We start from the raw sequence: 17621 nt of genomic DNA on the forward strand, positions 1-17621 counted from the left end.
AAAAAACGTATTGCATTAGACAAATCTGCTGCAAAAAACCATCTAGGATACTCCACTGGTCTTACCCCTTCAGGAGCAAGGAAGAGTGAAGAAAACTAAAGATACAAGGGAAAGATTAGTCCAAAGGACTAATGGACGACATCTACCCTGGCCTCCACCAGACTGAGTCCAGAACCACGAGATGGTACCCAGTTACCACCACTGACTGCTCTGACAGGGATCACAATAGAGGGTCCCAGACAGAGCTGGAGAAAAATGTAGAACAAAATTCTAACTCAAAAAGAAAGACAAGATTTGCTAGCCTGACAGAGACAGGAGAAACCCTGACAGTATGGTCCCCTGACACCCTTTCACTCAGTAATGAGGTCACTCCTGAGGTTCACCCTTCAGCCAAAGATTGAACAGGCCCATGAAGCAAAGGAAGACTGAAGGGATGCATCAGCCCTGGGGCAGGGAGTGGAAGGCAGGAGGGTACAGGAAAGCTGGTAATGGGGAACCCAGGGCTGAGAGGGGAGAGTGTTGACATGCTGTGGAATTGTTAACCAATGTCACAGAACAATGTGTGTACTGACTGAAGAGAAACTAGTTTGTTCTGTAAACCTTCATCTTAAGTACAACTTAAAAAAAATGAAAAAATAAAAATTAAGAAAAAAAATCTGCTGCAAAAGACCTCTTTAAAGTGTTAAAAAACAAATATGTCACTTTGAAGACTAAGATGTCCCTGACCCAAGCCATGATATTTTCAATCACCTCATATGCATGGAAAAGCTGGATAATGTATAAGAATTGACACATTTGAATTATGAATTTGAATATACCATGGACTGCCAAAAGAATGAAAATATCTGTCTTGGAAGTACAGCCAGAATGCTTTTTAGAAGCAAGGATGGCAAGACTTTGTCTCATGTACTTTGGACATGTTATCAGGAAGAATGTCAGTCCCTGGAGAAAAACATCATGTTTAGTAAAGTAGAGGATCAATAAAAAAGAGGAAGTCCCTCAAGGAGATGGATTGACACTGTGGCTGTAATAATGAGCTCAAGTGTAACAACCATTGTGAGGATGGTGCAGGACTGGGCTGTGTTTTGTTCTGTCGTACTCAGGGTCATTACGAGTCGTAACTGACTCAACAGCACCTAACAGCAACAACAATTCAGTGGTTGTTGTTAGGAGCTGTTGCGTCAGTTCTGTCTCATAGTGATCTTATGTAACAGAACAAAATGTACCCGGTCCCGGGCCATTCGCACAGTCATTGTTCTGTTTGAGCTCATTGTTGCAGCCACTGTGTCAATCCATCATTGAAGGTATTCCTCTTTCTCTCTGACTCACAGCTTTACGAAGCATGATGTCCTTCTCCAGCTTGATATCTTTCAAAGATCTGGATCCTGCAGCTGGCTCCTGTTCATCTGACCTCAGGTTCTTGGGACTTGAGCTCGAAGCTTACTTGCTGGTCTTGGTATTCATCAGCCTCCACAGCCTGTGAGCCAGAGGCTTGCTGTCGGACCTGCTGCCCTTGGGTTCACTAGCCCTTGCAGCTACATGAGTCAGAAGAAGCCTCCATCCTGACTCACAGACTTGGGACTTCCCAGCCTCTACAACTACGTAAGCCATTTCGTTGTTATAAATCTTTCTATATATATTTATACATTTCACTGGTATTGCTCCTCTATAGAACCCAGCCTAAGACAATGGTACATTCAACATTCACCACCACAAAAATCTGAATGTGTCAATTCTTCTTCTTTGGTCTTCCTTTTCATTGTCCAGCTTTAGCATGCATATCAGGCAATTACAAATGCCATGGCTTGGATTGGGTGTACCTTAGTCCTCAAAGTGACACCTTTGCTTTTTAATACTCTAAAGAGGTCTTTTGCAGCAGATTTGTTCAGTATAATATGTCATTTGATTTCTTGACCTCTGCTTCCGTGGGCATTGATAATTGATCCAAGAAGGATGAGATCCTTGATAACTTCAATTTTTTCACCATTTATCATTTGTATGTTGTTTATGGTCCCATTTTAAGAATTTTTGTTTTCTTCATGTTCAGGTATACCCTCAAATATTTCTGAGAGTCTCTAGGAGTATCTTGCCTTGCCTCCCACACAAATTCAGTTAGCACTTATTTTAACTATCAATCATATGGAGTCCACTTTTCAATTTTCACCTTTAGATGGGCAGCACCGTATCTGCTGGTCACCACGGTGCAGGGCTGCCTCCTGATGGGCATCACTTCCCCAGTGCCACTTTTATCCTGCATGGACATCAATACGTTGCAAGCCTCAAGATGTCAAAGCTTCAAGGTGGTTTGTGGACAAGTAGGGATGAGACTGCCTCACGGCGTGTAATGCTTTGGATGTTTTTGGCTGATAATTATCAGAACACTCAACCCAATCTGGCTCAGACAAGTAGAATATATTGTCTGGTAAACAACAAACACTTAAAAGTACAAAGTTAAGGCGTATGTATCGTTGAGGATTGGGTTAGGCTCAAAAACAGAGGTCTAACCTAATAGTGACTTAAATGAGATTTGATTTCTTTCTCATGTAAAAGGCCAGGGATGAGATTCTATAGTAAGTCCAGGGACTATAGTAACTGTGCTAAATGCAAGTTGGAGAAACTTTCATCTTATCTAGGCTCCTTCCAGCTCACTATTCTCCATTCCCCAAAGGAGTGTGCCCCGTTCTCACAGACTAATGCGGTGGCTGGAGCTCCAGCCATTACATTCATGTGCCCAGACTCAGGGAGGAGGAAAGAATGAAGAAGATGTCCACACAACAGTGGTGTTCCTAGAAGCTGCCACATCTCTGCTTATATCAGAATGGTTAGAGCTTAATCACATAGACATACCAAGCATGCAAGAGAAAATATCTTTACTCTGGATGGTCATGTGCCCACCTAAATACAGGAGCTCTAACACGTAGAAGGTTATGAAGAATAGATTTGGAAGGGGCGATTTCTGTCAAAACGCTTTCATGGCTGATGAACTCCAGGGGCTTCAGCTCGATTTTCCTATGATTCTCTTGACTTTGTTCTACTCAGTGTTTTGGCTTCAGACTAATTTGGTAACAAGACAACTGCAGCAGTTCTAGATCACACCCACTATGGCAATGTCCAGAGAAAGAGGAAGTTGCTTCTGGACATTCTTCTAAAGAAATATGAGAGAATTTTCTCACAAGACGCCAGCAAAGCTTGATTGAGTCACTCATTCACTCTTTTTTTTAATCAGAATGAAATTCACATAAGATTAACCATCTTAAAGTGCGTAATTCAGTGGTATTTAGTACATTCACATTGTTGTGGAACTACAACTAGTTGTAAAACATTTAAATTACCCTAACAGAAAACCTCTTACCCATAAAGAAGTCACTCCCCATTCCCTTCCCCCTAGCCCTTGGCAACCACCAATCTGCTTTCTGCTTCTGTGGATTTACCTATTCTGGATATTTCACATAAATGGAATAATACCATATGTGACCTTTAGTGTCTGGCTTCTTTCACATAATATAATGTTTTTGAGGTCCCTCTCACTTTTGAACCCATCAATGGCAAGGGGGAAGGGATTACCCCTAGACCAGTTGAGCCCACCCTCAGAGCTGGAGATGGTGGTGATTTCTCCTGAGTAAGCTTTCTCTTGTAAGAGAAAGAGTGAATAACTGGACAAGGTTGGTATTCTGATAGGAAGGAAGAAAGGGGGAGAATAGACGTTGGGCAGAAACTCCTCTAGTTTGACCAAGGAGGTATGGTACTAGGCTTGCTGCTTATGGAGCACGGGTATATACAATTTTTAGGGAAACAGTTCTTTACATTTTTGCTTACATTTCCTAATCTTTTGCTTACAATTCCTAGCCATAAATCCTTGTGAGTGGGTCCAAGGATATCAATGGCAAATATCATACTCTACCAAACCCTCCAATAGGGTGCTTGTAACTGGGTCAAGATCATTATGATCAACTCTTCCTTCCCTTAGGTTAAGTCCTCCCCTGTGAGGTTCCTTACTTCCTCACAGATATAGACATCTAGTGGGCTGACTCCACTGAGCATTAAACCCATTGCCACGGAGTTGATTCTGACTCATGGCAACCCTATGCATGTAGAGAGGAACTGCACTCCACAGGGTTTCAAGGCTGTGAACTTTCAGAAGCAAATCACCAGGCCTTTCTTTTTAGGTGCCTCTGGGTAAGTTCAAGGTGCCTCTGGGTGGGTTTGAACCATTAGCCTTTTGGTTGGTAGTCAGGTGCTTAACCTTTTGTGCCACCCAGGACTCCAGTCACTGGGCATGGTAAGACTAAATACATGGGCACAGCTTAGGTTCCAAGTTGAAATTTTATGTACAGTACATAAAAGATTGTTATGAAAATTAAATATACAGCCTATGAGTATGGGGTTTTTATCTGACTGTTTCTCACTTCTTCCTATCACTAAAGTCCCAGAGAACAGTGTGTGGCACCTGGTAGGCACTCATACATAGTTCTTAGATGCTGTCTGCTTTAGATTAAATAAGACAGCACATGTAGAGTGCTTAGCATGAAGGAGGCATTTTATAATTGTAAGTTCTTTTAAGAGCTCAGTTGCTAACCAAAAGGTCAGCAGTTCGAATCACCCACCAGACGCTCCTTGGAAATATCATGGGGCAGTTCTACTCTGTCCTATAGGGCTGCTATGAGTCAGGATCAGGTTTCTGGTTTCTATAGAGAATCCTAACGTCATCAGTCACCCCTATGTCAGAGGTATTTCAATCCCTGAAGGACTATGTAATGAGACGCTGGTTTATATTGAACATAGATCCCAAATTAGTTTTTAAACTACCCCAAAACATATATCCCGTGCCTAAACACACTATATGACCATTTCTATTTTTTCCTGGGAGAGGAATGAATCCAACAGTGAAAGAAATAGTGTTCTTTCATTGTCATCTTGGGCGGTAAATTCTGTTGAGATTGCAAACATGAATAATCCAGTCCAGTGTGGTATTTGAGCAGTATGGAAATCGAGGGGCCTTGGGTAAGTTGATTTGACACTTGCAGTAGTTACTGAATGGCACATTATTTTAATGAAGAAAGAGGCAATTGTTAGTAAATGCGATTTAACCAGAATGAGGTTGTAAAAACTTGCATTTTGTTATTGATCTTACAAGGATGGTAAGTAAGAGAAGAAATAGTGGAAATTACAGATCATTTTCTTTTTATTAGATATTTAATTATAGTCTTTTCTGATAAGGCATGAATATTTCCCTGGTTGTTTAAACTTTGCCTAATCTTATAAAAAAAATTAATTTAGAGAGTTAGCAGTATTTTTTTTTTTTTCTTTTTAAAACAACAGTTATCCTGTTGGTGCTTAATATATTGATTTAACGTGTACTGTAAAGGCTAAAAAAAAATTTTTATTTTTTTGTAAAGGCTAAAGGCTGCCTGATGTAAGTTTTTGTGCACATATGGCCTTGACATGTGTAAAATTAAATTGCATTAAATAACTCTCTAGGAGCAACATGACATGCCTGCCTCATCTGACAGAATTGATTGGATTTTTTCTTTGTAATTCCAGGAAGATGTCTTAAGCCAGCCCTTCCATTCCTAGAGCGAGCATCACAGTTTGTCTCCTCAAGGTCCTTTTTGTGAGATGGACTACTCTTTCTCCTCCAGCCTTATTCAATGGTGTCTCCTCCCCAGCCTCGGTTCCCAGGCTCAGTCCTGGGTATCTACCTGGAGATTCATCAGGAAGAACACAAAACTTACAAACAGAATTTTCCTACTGTGGCTATAAATAACGCCTTTCTTTTGTGTAGTGTGTTACAAAGTACTTTTACACATAGAAATAGTCTCTTGCTTCTGCATTCTTTTAGCACCAAACATTGAATCTCTCTTTTGCTCTTCCAAGGGGTATTTATGGATTATCATTTTATAGCAACAGGTCCCCAGGTGGCACAAACAGTTTGTGCTCAACTGCTAACCTAAAAGTTGGCAGTTTTAAACCACCCATGAAAGAAAGGCCTGTTGATCTGTTTCTGTAAAGATTATAGCCAAGAAAACCCTATGGAGCATTCTACTCTGTAATACATGAGGTTGCCATCAGTCATAATTCACTCGACGACAACCGGCTTGGTTTTTGGTTTGGTTCTGCAGTGGTGAATGAGACAGAGAAAGCCTCTGTTCTCATGGTGTCCAAGGAAGAGACAGACCAAAATCTAGCAAATAAGAAACTAACTAAGTCTGATAATGTCAGATATTGACAGTGCTGTAAGAAGACGAAACAAGGTAAGGTGGTAAGGAGTGAGTGAGGGTGACATCAGATCGGGTGCTCAGGAAGGCCCTCTGAATGGGTGATATTTGCTCTGAGACCTGGTTGAAGGCATTTTATCACTTTCTACCTTGGATCACAGTTATTGATTTTAATCTCCCACACTAGATTCTAAGCTTCTTAAGGGCACTATCTCTCTAACTCATCTTTATATCCTCCACAGCTTGTGGCCTTGTGCCCTCCATGTGGAAGGTGTTCAATCAACAGTTATGAAATGAGTGAAGATGATCTCATCACTAGACCTATAAGACCCTTGGTAGTTGGGATTATTCACCACATTATCGTTGTTATTGTTAGCTGTCTTCAAGTTGCCCCCAACTCATGGTGACACCATACACAGTGAAACAAAACACTGTTCAGTCTTGTGCCATCCCCATGATTCATTGTGGATCAGATTGTTGTGATCCACAGGGTTTTCACTGGCTGGTTTTCAGGAGTAGCCAGGCTTTTCTTCCTAGTCCATTTTAGTCTGGAAGCCCCACTGAAACATGTTCAGGGTCATAACAATATGCAATCCGTCACCAAAAGGTGATGGCAGCTGCCCATGGGGTTCATTGGCTGGGAATCAAACCCAGGTCTCCTGCATGGAAGGAAGAAATCTACTACTGAATCACCAATGTCCTCAACCACATTATTAAGCAAACAAAAACACCAAACCCATTGCCATCGAGTCAATTGCAACTCATAGGGAACCTAACAGAAACACACTGCCACATATTTCTCCTACAAATTGGCTGGTGGGTTTGAGCCACTGACTTTTTGGTTAGCAGTCGAGTGCTTAACCACTGCACCACCAGAGCTCCTTCAATCACATTATGCAGAGGGTGGAACTGAGGCCCAGAGTGGTCAAGCCACTTGATTAAGACACTTGATTAAGTAAGCAAGTGGGGGCATTGGGATTCAATCTTACTATATCATGTTGATCTTTCTGGAACTGTATAGGCAGTTTTTAGTAGAATGGGAATACAATTTCAGGTAGGGGAATTCAAACTTTTTGAAATCATGCAAATACCAATTTAGAAAATACAGAATACCACTACAAGATCAAGAAGTTGACAATTCTGCTGTCGGGAAATGATGGTTTAGATGGGATGTGGAGCAGGAGAATGAAACTGTCACCTGGGCTAACGTTACCAGTTTTTAAGTCTCTTTGAGTGGAGATCAGTTTCAGATTATGAATGAAAAAGATTTGGTAGTTTAGAATTTGATTCTTATTATCTGGGATCTGGAAAATCCAACACTTTTGATGAAGCATTACTGGGACGTAAGGAAACAGCATTGTGGAAATTCAGGACGTAGAGGAGGAAAATTCTTTGGTGATCATCTGGCTTACCCTGATACTACTTCATTGCTTTTTGGAAGTGGCTTTTACTGAATTTTGTGATATTTACTTTTAACCTAAGTTGAAATTCTACGTTTTTGAAGGAACTCATTCCAGGAAAGAAGACATCAACACACAGAGTTTTGGGAACTATTAATCAGAAGAGAAAGATTTCAGTGGGTAAGGGAAATGCCCAAAGTTTAGATGACAGAAATAAATGTGTTAAGTTGGTGAATTCAAGGGAGCTTGCAGCACACAGCAAAACATTGTGGGAGAGCAGAGGAGAGAAGAAAGAGAAGGCTGTTGAATGTTTACATTCCTTGAATGCAACAGTGTGATGAGCCAAGAACACAGTTGGAGTTCAGCTAGCTGGAGCATTCCTGGTACTGCCTCCTTGTGTGAATGATGCTGTCATGAGAAAATCCATATGCAAATGCAGGAAGCTGTTATTAGGGATGGGGCACAAGTGGTCTAGTAGCACCACTTTTGGAAAGATTTGCTGAGAAGTTTCGGAGGTGGTTGTTCAGTGAACAAAGGATGATATTACAAGGATCTTATGATGCAAATCTAAACAATTGTACTTGAGCCTGTGGACTCAGAAACTTCTCTAATAAGGCAGACCTAGTAAAAAAAAAAATATATATATATATATATATATATATTTGGACCTTTCTTGCTAATGTGGCCACCAAACCAAAAAAACTACACCCTTTGCTGTCAAGTCGATTCTAACTCATAGCGATCCTACAGGAGGACAGAGTAGAACTGCCCCAGAGGGTTTCCAAAGAACGCCTGGTGGATTTGAACTGCCGACCTTTTGGTTAGAAGCCATACCTCTTAACCACTATGCCATCAATGTGGCCACAGTCATTATATACTTAATAAATGTTTGTAAATTTACACTGCCTTACCCTTTCCATGTAGTAGTCTTCCTGTCTGGAGGATATCAGGACTTTATTAAATCAGATTGGACCATTAGCATTTGTGGTGGCTTGCCACTCTTATTATTTTTTTTACTTCTTGCTGCTACCAGAGAGAGTCCAGTCTACCCAAAGTAATTAAAGTATTGTGGTAGGCAGCCTCCTAGTTATTATGCCTTTCTGTAATACCCTTCCTTTAAGTGTTAGTTGGACTTACTGACTAGCTTCTAACAAATAGAATATGGCAGAAGTAATGGGAGATTATTGTCAAAAGATGAGGTTTATAAAAAGACTGTGACCTCCATCTTGGGCACATATGCACACACGCTCTATTATATCTCTCAGTCTGGGAAATCAACCTATCATGTTGTAAGCAGCCCTGTGGAGAGGCCCACATGGCAAAGAATTAATACTTCTGGTCAATAGCCAGTGAGGGCTGGAGGTTGCCCAACGTGAGTGAATTTGGAAGCAGATCCTTCTCCAGTTGAGCCTTCAGATGACTGCAGCCCCAGCAGACACAATGATTGGAGCCTTATGAGAGACCCTGAGTTAGAAGCACCCAGTTAAGCCTCATCTGAGTTCCTGACCCACAGAAACAGTGAAATAATAAATGCTATTTTTAATCTACTGAGGTTTGGGGTAATGTGTTATGCAGCAATAGATAACTAATGCAGATAGAAAGAAGGGAGAATCAACAGAGATACCTGAAAGAGAGAGAGAAGCAGCTTCAATGGAGAACTCCAACTTACGGGAAATTTTAAAACAGTCCATAACTAAACTTGTTTGGCTGTGGTTCTGAAATCCATGATAATCATTTGGTACCTGTTGCCATTGAGCCGATTCGGACTCACAGTGACCCTGTAGGACAGAGTAGAACTGCCCAGTAGAGCTTCCATGGAGGGCCTGGTGGATTTGAACTGCTGATCTTTTGGGTTAGCAGCCATAGCACTTAACTGCTGTGCCACTAAGGTTTCCAGTCATTTGATATATTTGTTTAAGCTCCTTATAAAATGTAAAGAACTTAAAGCCCCAGAGCATATTTTATAATTTCTGTCATTTTATTGGTACTCTCTATTTGGTAAGACATTGTTCTCATACGTTCTTTTAGTTCTTTAGACATAGTTTCCTTTGGCTCTTTGAAAATATTTAACATAGCTGATTTAAAATCTTCTTGTAAGTCCAACATCTGGGCTTCAGCAAAGACAGTTTCTATTGGCTGTTGTTTTTTTCTTTGTTTGTTTTTAGTGTATGGGCCATACTTCCTTATTTCTTTGCATGTCTCATAACTTTATGTTGAAATTGAGTATTTTAAATATAATGTGGCAACTCTGGAAATCAGTTTCTCCCCCCTTAGAAGAAGGTTTGTCTTTTTTTTCTGTTTGTTGTTGTTATTTTTGGTTTAGTAACTGTCTCAGTTACCTAGTGCTACTATAACAGAAATATCACAAGTTGGTGGCTTGTGTGAACAGAAGTTTATTTTCTCATAGTTTAGGAGGCCAGAACTCCAAATTCAGGGCACCAGCTCTAGGGGAAAGCTTTATCTTTGTTGACTTCTGGGGAAGATCCTTGTCTCTTTTCAGCTTTTCTTCCTCAGTTCCTTGGTGATCTTTATATGATGTAGCATCTCTCTTCCCCTATCTGTGCTTCCTTGCTTCTGTGCCTGATCAGCTTCTTTTATATCTCTGAAGCAATTGGCTTAAGACACACCCAACATGATATGACCTCATTAACGTAACAAAGAAAATCCTATTCCCAAATGGGATAACATCTACAAATATGTTGTTATTGTTGTTTTTAGGTGCTGTTGAGTCACTTCTGACTCATAGCAACCCTATGTGCAACAAAACGAAACATTGCCCGGGCCTGAGCTATCCTCACAATCATTGTTATGCTTCAGCTCATTGTTGCAGCCACTGTGTCAATTCACCTCTTTGAGGATATTCCTCTTTTCCGCTGACCCTGTATGCTGCCAAGCATGATTTCCTTCTCCAGGGACTGATCCCTCCTGACAACATGTCCAAAGTATGTAAGACGCAGTCTCACCATCCTTGCCTCTAAGGAGCATTCTGGTTGTACTTCTTCTATGACAGATTTGTTTGTTCTTTTGGCAGTCCATGGTATATTCGATATTTTTCGCCAACACCACAATTCAAAGGCGTCAACTCTTATTTGGTCTTCCTTATTCATTGTCCAGCTTTCACATGCATATGATGTGATTGAAAATACTATGGCTTGGGTCAGGCGCACCTTAGTCTTCAAGGTGACATCTTTGTTCTTCAATACTAAAAAAGGTCCTTTGCAGCAGATTTATCCAATGCAATGTGTCTTTTGACTTCTTGACTGCTGCTTCCATGGCTGTTGATTGTGGATCCAAGTAAAATGAAATCCTTGACAACTTCAATCTTTTCTCTGTTTATCATGATGTTACTCATTGGTCCAGTTGTGAGGATTTTTGTTTTCTTTATGTTGAGGTGCAATCCATACTGAAGGCTGTGGTCTTTGATCTTCGTTAGAAAGTGCTTCAAGTCCTCTTTGCTTTCAGCAAGCAAGGTTGTGTCATCTGCATGAAGCAGGTTGATAATGAGTCTTCCTCCAATCCTGAATGGGTATGGTGAAAGGATACTACACTGACACACACCTTTCCTGACTTTAAACCAATCGGTATCCCCTTGTCCTGTCCAAACAACTGCCTTGTGATCTATGCAAAGTTTCCTTATGACCACAATTAAGTGTTCTGGAATCCCCATTCTTCTCAATGTTATCCATAATTTGTTATGATCCATACAGTCAAATGCCTTTGTGTAGTCAATAAAACACAGGTAAACATCCTTCTGGTATTCTCTGCTTTCAGCCAGGATCCATCTGACATCAGCAATGATATCCCTGGTTCCATGTCCTCTTCTGAAACCGGCCTGAATTTCTGGCAGTGTCCTGTTGATATACTGCTGCAGCCGTTTTTGAATGATCTTCAGCAAAATTTTGCTTGCGTGTGATATTAGTGATATTGTTCTATAATTTCCACATTCAGTTGGATCACCTTTCTTGGGAATAGGCATAAATATGGATCTCTTCCAGTCAGTTGGCCAGGAAGCTGTCTTCCATATTTCTTGGCATAGACGAGTGGGCACCTCCAACACTGCATCTGTTTGTTGAAAGATCTCAATTGATATTCTGTCAAATCCTGGAGCCTTGTTTTTTCACCAATGCCTTCAGAGCAGCTTGGACTTCTTGCTTCAGTACCATCAGTTCCTGACCATATGCAACCTCTTGAAATGGTTGAACATTGACTAATTCTTTTTGGTATAATGACTCTGTATATTCCTTCCATCTTCTTTTGATGCTTCCTGTGTCATTTAATATTTTCCCCATAGAATCCTTCACTGTTGCAACTTGAGGCTTAAATTTTTTCTTCAGTTCTTTCAGCTTGAGAAATGCTGAACCAGTTCTTCTCTTTTGATTTTCCATCTCCAGCTCTTTGCACATCATCATAATACTTCTTTGTCTTCTCGAGGTGCCCTTTGAAATCTTCTGTTCAGTTCTTTTACTTCATCAATTCTTCCTTTTGCTTTAGCTGCTTGATGTTCAAGAGCAAGTTTCAGAGTCTCCTCTGACATCCATCTTGGTCTTTTCTTTCTTTCCTGTCTTTTCAATGACCTCATGTATGATGCTTTCCTCATGTATGACACTTTCCTCATGTATGATGCTTTCCTCATGTATGATGTCCTTGATGTCATTTCACAGCCTGTCTGGTCTTCAGTCACTAGTGTTCAATGACTCAAATCTTTTCTTCAAATGGTCTCTAAATTCAGGTGGGATGTACTCAAGTTCATATTCTGGCTCTCATGGACTTGCTCTGATTTTCTTCAGTTTCAGCTTGAACTTGCATATGAGCAATTAATGGTCTGTTCTACAGTCGGCCCCTGGCCCTGTTCTGACAGATGATATTGAGCTTTTCCATTGTCTCTTTCCACAGATGTAGTCAATTTGATTTCTCTGTGTTCCATCCGGGGAGGTCCATGTGTATAGTTGTCGTTTATGTTGGTGAAAGAAGGTATTTACAATGAAGAAGTCATTGGTCTTGCAAAATTCTATCATGTGATCTCCGGCATTGTTTCTGTCACCAAGGCCATACTTTCCAACTTCTGATCCTTCTTCTTTGTTTCCAACTTTAACAAGTGTCTGTCAGTTTGTCATACTGTGGGGGCTTGTGTGTTGCTGTGATGCTGGAAGCTATGCCAGCAGGATTCAGATACCAGCAAGGTCAACCATGGAGGACAAGTTTCAGCTGAGCTTCCAGACTAAGACGGACTAGGAAGAAGGACCCAGCAGTCTACTTGTGAAAAGCATTAGCCAGTGAAAACCTTATGAATAGCAGTGGAATATTGTCTGATATAGTGCTGGAAGATGAGCCCCCCAGATTGGAAGGAACTCAAAAGATGACTGGGGAAGAGCTGCCTCCTCAAAGTAGAGTTGACCTTAATGACATGGATGGAGTAAAGCTTTTGGAACCTTCATTCGCTAATGTGGCACAACTCAAAATAAGAAGAAACAGCTGCAAACATCCATTAATAATTGGAACCTGGAATGTACAATGAACAAATCTAGGAAAATTGGAAATTGTCAAAAATGAAATGGAATGCATAAACATCGATATCCTAGGCATTAGCGAGCTGAAATGGACTGGTATTGGCCATTTTGAATTGGACAATCACATAGCCTACTATGCTGGGAATGACAACTTGAAGAGGAACCGTGCTGCATTCATTGTCAAAAAGAACGTTTCAAGATCTATCCTGAAATACAACGCTGTCAGTGATAGAATAATATCTATATGCCTGGAAGGAAGACCAGTTAGTACGACTATTATTCAAATTTACACATCAACCATTAGGGCTGAAGATGAAGAAATAGAAGATCTTTATCAGCTGCTGCAGTCTGAAATTGATCGGACATGCAATCAAAATGTATTGATAATTACTGGCGATTGGAACGTGAAAGTTGGAAACAAAGAAGAAGGATCTACAAATATAGGGGTTAGGATTTATAACACTTATTTTTTGAGAGTGCAATTCAATCTATAAAAATGACTTTTTTGAACTAATTCTGTAAAATCTGTATTCTTTGTCATAGTGGCCACCGAAGTCTCTGCTGTTAGCTTAGTGGTTAGGTAATGATTGGATAGAGATTGCCTTAAATGTCTGGGCTAAATAAGTCTTCCAGTCTTTGTAAAGAGTTTCTGTGTGCATGTTGGGCACACCTTTAATACTCACCCAGACAGTTTACAACTCTGCTTTATCTGTCACTTTCTGCTTGCACAGAGCCTCAAAGTTAGTGACAGGTTAGAGATTCAGACCTTGTCAGGTCTTTCCTGAGCATATACACGGCACTGGACATGTGCACAGCCCTATATATGCACATGGCCGTCTAGATTCCCAGGAGTATGTTGGAGCTTTTCAAAAGCTCCTATGGACATCTACAATGAGGTAGGCAAACTGCACAGAGGGCCCAGTCCTCCACAAGACTGCCCTCACTTCAGACACCAGCTGCAAATTTGGTGGCCCCAGGGTGACCCTCAATTCCAACCAGCTAGCTACGAATTATGGAGGTCTTCATGGATTCTTCCTGAGAATCCACTAAAAGATTCACACAACTCCATGGTCATATTTGTTACTGAGAAACTCGCTGTTGAGTCAGTTCTGACTTATAGTCATCCTACAGAACAGAGTAAAACTGCCTATAGGGTTTCCAAGGAGTAACTGGTGGATTCAAACTGCTGACCTTTTGGTTAGCAGCCATAGCTCTTAACCACTGCCCCACCAGGGCTCCATTACAGAGAACGTATACGTTAAAATCCTCATAGGCACGATTGATTGAATCATTGGTTGAACTCAATCTCCTTTCCTCTTGCTAATATCATATATCTCAAAGCCTCAACCCTTTAATCACGTGCTTGGTCTTTCTGGTGCAGCCAGCCCTCACCTTGAGTCATCTCCTCAGCATAAACCATCAGGAGTATGAATAACAAAGATATTCCCATCACTTGGGAAATCCCTAGGGTCTACATTTTTTTTTTTTTACAGGTTACTCCCAGGAGATGGAAAAAAAGCCGGACCTCTCTTTAAGTAAGGTCAAATTCCTTACTACATGTTATAGATTGAATTGTGCCTTCATCTCCTCCAAATGGGCTCTGCAGCTTTATAAGCAGCATTTCTGCCTCTGCAAGTCTCAGACTTTCTTCTTTTCTTTTTCTCCCTCTCTCCCTCTATGGCTCCCATCCTCAGTGTTCTTGAGCAATGCAAGCTAGCTCTCTAGTGCCTGCTCTCAACTATCACACTCACACTTATCATACCAGTTAGCATGCATGCTCAGAGGATCCTCCTCTTTAGACCCCAGTGGGGAAGGATGAGTAAATTATCTTTTTCCTGTAACAAATCTATTTTTTCTTCTGTCAGGTTAAAAATATCAATACTAAGGTATTAAGATTTTGGGGTGTGGTTGTGAGAAATGTAATAAGATTTATCTTTCTAGTTTATTTTTCTTCTTCTAAAACAAATCATGGTAATACCAATTAAATACATTTCCAGCTTCTGGAAAAACTACATACTCTCTGACTTGGTCCTTAATTTTACCTGGGAACAAAGGCACTCCATAGGGTAAAAATGGAAATGCAAATTAGAAATAGAAGAGAAAGACATTAAATATGAAAAAAAAAAAAACTTGAAAATGCTGATCCTTGAAAGGGGGAACTATTAAGGGGCTTGGGGTGTGCTCCTTGTCTCTGCAAGGTGAATTTATTTATTTTTTCTTTTTTTTAATTGTACTTTAGATGAAGTTTTACAGAACAAACTAGTTTCTCATCAAACAGTCATACTCATATTGTTCTATGACATTGGTTAACAACCCCACAACATGTCAACAAGCTCCCCTCTCAACCCTCCGTTCCCCATTACCAGCTTTCCTGTTCCCTCTTGCCTTCCAGTCCCTGCCCCCAGGGTGATGTACCCCTTCAGTCTTGCTTTGTTCCATGGGCCTGTTCAATCTTTGGCTGAAGGGTGAGCCTCAGGAGTGACCTCATTACTGAGCTGAAAGGCTGTCTGGGGACCATACCCTCAGGGTTTCTTGTGTCTCTGTCAGGCCAGCAAGTCTGGTTTTTTTTCTGATTTACAATTTTGCTCTACATGTTTCTCCAGTTCTGTCTGGGACCCTCTACTGTGATCCCTGTCAGAGGAGTCAGTGGTGGTAGCTGGGCACCATCTCAAGGTTCTGGACTCAGTCTGGTGGGGGCTGTGGTAGATGTGGTCCTTTCGTCCTTTGGACTAATCTTTCCATTGTATTTGTAGTTTTCTTCATTTTTTCTTGCTCTGAAAGGGGTGAGACCAGTGGAGTATCTTAGATGGCCACTCACAGGCTTTTAAGACCCCAGATGCTACTCACCAAAGTAGAATGTAGAACATATTCTTTATAAACTATATTATGCCAGTTGAGCTAGATATTCCCTGAGATCATGGTGCCCACAGTCCTCAGCCCAGCAATTCAGTCCCTCAGGGAGCTTGGATGTGCAAGGTGACTTCAGGTGACAAAGACCTGTGTCCCCTACCCAGTAAATTGAGGAATATATAATCCTTTCAGGAAATTAGCTGTACTTGGTAAAATCATTTCCCCTTTCTATTCAGTTGGTGATCTGGGTTATCCCAGAGCCTGCCCACAGGTCTCTCTGCATGTAACCAAGGGGAAAGTCTTAACTCATCCTTGGGGCTCAGAGTGACCTGCTCAGGGCTAGACCCTGTGGTGACCCTGGCTCCTGTGGGGTCAGAATGGATCTGACAATTTGTTGAATACCTTATACTGAAGCTCCAACTTACAGAATGTTGCTGTTGTTAGGTGTCGTGGAGTCTATGCAGGCTCATAGCAACCCCATGCGACAGAGCAGAACTACCCCATGGGGTTTTCTAGGCTATAAGCTTTAGGATAAGCAGATTGCCAGGTCTTTTTCCAGTGAAGGTGCCGAGTGGGTTCGAACCCCCAACCTTTCAGTTATCAGCCTAGCCCCTAACCATTTTGCCACCAGGCTCCTTAATTTATAGGATATGGACTAGAAATTAGAGCATTGTGTGTGCGTTGGGTGAAGGCGCTGAGCTGCAAGTATTTTGCCTGATGGGTTAGGTGATTTAATTTATACTCACTCTGGAGTTCCAGGAAATGTCAAGAACAAAGCTTAATAATCACATGTAGAATTTTTGAAGAATAAAATTACTTTTATAAAATGTTAGCATTGGAAGGCCCTTCAAGGTCCTCTCATCTTATCTACTTATTGAACAGAAGAGGAACCTGAAGTTGCATGTTAATTAACTTGCTGTAGCTAGCTAGGGGAAAGCTAAGTGTCAGAACTCCCAGTACAATGGTCTTTACACACCATGATGGCATCCACCATAAAAAAGATTCTGCACAGTTTTCAAGCAGAACCATGTGCTGTAGCATAACAGTGGAAGCCCCAAATCAGTCTAAAGATGATTATTCACGAAAAGCTGAGCCAATCTAGAGCTTGATTGGAAAGTATCACGATGTTGACATAACCATTCTCTTGACCTTGTGGCTCCACTTACCAAACATCCTGATTTCCTTTTGAGACACTTGATAAGAAGATGTACGTACCTGTTGTTTCCTCTGGTTTTGACTGTCTATGACTAAGTAAAATTTCCTGGCTAGGAACCTCTTTAACCGACTATAATTTGCCTTCTGTTTCCACTACTTCGCTAAAGCTGCTCTGGCAAAAGTCATCAATGATTTTATATTACCGATGCTGCTGGCAAATTTTCATATCTTTCGTTTTCTCTCCAGAACTCTCTCGTGCATTTGATACTGTTGGCCTTATTTCTCCATCTTGAGTAGTCTTCCCTGGCTTCCTGCGATGTTACTTCTTTGTTTTCTCCTCCCATCTCTTTGAATATTTCTTCTCAGTCTCCTTTTGGGGCCATCTTTTAACCATTTCAAATTTTTGTACACTTTAGGGTTGTTCTTGTTTTATGATTTTGTATGCTTTTATTGGAGCTATCTCATCCACTCTCAAAGTTTTAATCTGTTTCATT

The 17621-nt window shown here is 40.9% G+C and overlaps 1 long non-coding RNA gene across 4 annotated transcripts in view; it reads left to right on the forward strand.

The window, feature by feature from the left end:
• The first annotated feature begins 1260 nt into the window (after positions 1 to 1260).
• LOC126077254 (uncharacterized) overlaps positions 1261 to 17621 on the forward strand; it is an 83351-nt gene continuing 66990 nt past the window's right edge. For all 4 annotated transcript variants that reach the window (XR_007517690.1, XR_007517689.1, XR_007517687.1 and 1 more), the window contains exon 1: positions 1261 to 1602. This is a non-coding gene — a long non-coding RNA (uncharacterized LOC126077254). The remainder of the gene's footprint in view (positions 1603 to 17621) is intronic.

This window comes from Elephas maximus, chromosome 5 (genome assembly GCF_024166365.1).
Source record: "Elephas maximus indicus isolate mEleMax1 chromosome 5, mEleMax1 primary haplotype, whole genome shotgun sequence".
NCBI lineage: Eukaryota > Metazoa > Chordata > Mammalia > Proboscidea > Elephantidae > Elephas > Elephas maximus.